Below are 921 nucleotides of genomic sequence, written 5' to 3'. Positions count from 1 at the left end.
TCTATGACAGAGACTGACTGGGGCTCCTCTCTGCATGGCCCCAATGGAGGAGGAAAGAGACTGAAGGGGGGAGAAGACAGGCAGAAGGAGTCAAATGGGGCTAGACCAGAATAGAGGAGATTTTCTTCCTGTTAAAATGTACTGGAGTCTCATCGCTGAAGCTATGTTGGTGGGTGTGCAAGGTGTGGTGTCCACATGTGTATATGTAAAGGTTAATCAAACCCCATTTTTAAAGCCGCTGTGATCTGGGAATGGAAAAGGAGCTCTCTGCGACAGGGCCTGTCCTTTAAAATCCTTAAGATCACTGACTTGGCCATGCACCTCTCATGGGGGTATAGCTCAGTGGTAGAGTGTTTGACTGCAGATCAAGTGGTCCTTGGTTCAAATCCAAGTGCTCCCTTATAAACCTGTTCCTTTAACAAAACTAATTGCATATCCATTTTCATTATGTTCAGGAGTTCCACTGAATAGGGATGCCTGAAATGTATGGACACACTCAACATTTTCCTGTGCAAATGCACAAAAACCTAGCAAACATGTCCCTCAGCTGCAATCAGTTCCAGTCCCCTAACTGTCCAGTTTATGTTTTCATCAATTAAACAAAGGTATAATATGAAGGCACATTAGCAGGTCCTTGGTCTCCATGAGCTACAATGTGCAGAAGAACAAGAACCACATCCACTTGGGAGGAATCATAGAATCATAGAGCTTCCCGGCTCTTTGAGCTGTGGTCAAGTGAAAAATTCTCTAAGTTATATCAGGGTTGGAAGGGACCTCAAGAGGTCATCTAGTCCAACCCCCTGCTCAAAGCAGGACCAATTCCCAACTAAATCATCCCAGCCAGGGCTTTGTCAAGCCGGGCCTTAAAAACCTCCAAGGAAGGAGACTCCACCACCTCCCTAGGTAACGCATTCCAGTGCT

General features: G+C 45.9%; 1 non-coding gene across 1 annotated transcript; it reads left to right on the top strand.

The window, feature by feature from the left end:
- The first annotated feature begins 328 nt into the window (after nucleotides 1-328).
- Nucleotides 329-400, top strand: TRNAC-GCA (transfer RNA cysteine (anticodon GCA)). Its single transcript has one exon. It is a non-coding gene; the product is annotated as a tRNA-Cys (tRNA).
- The last annotated feature ends 521 nt before the right edge of the window (nucleotides 401-921 follow it).

This window comes from Chrysemys picta, chromosome 16 (genome assembly GCF_011386835.1).
Source record: "Chrysemys picta bellii isolate R12L10 chromosome 16, ASM1138683v2, whole genome shotgun sequence".
Classification (NCBI taxonomy): Eukaryota; Metazoa; Chordata; order Testudines; family Emydidae; genus Chrysemys; species Chrysemys picta.
Note: the sequence above shows the minus strand (reverse complement) of the source record. Positions and strands in the feature narration are given on the sequence as shown.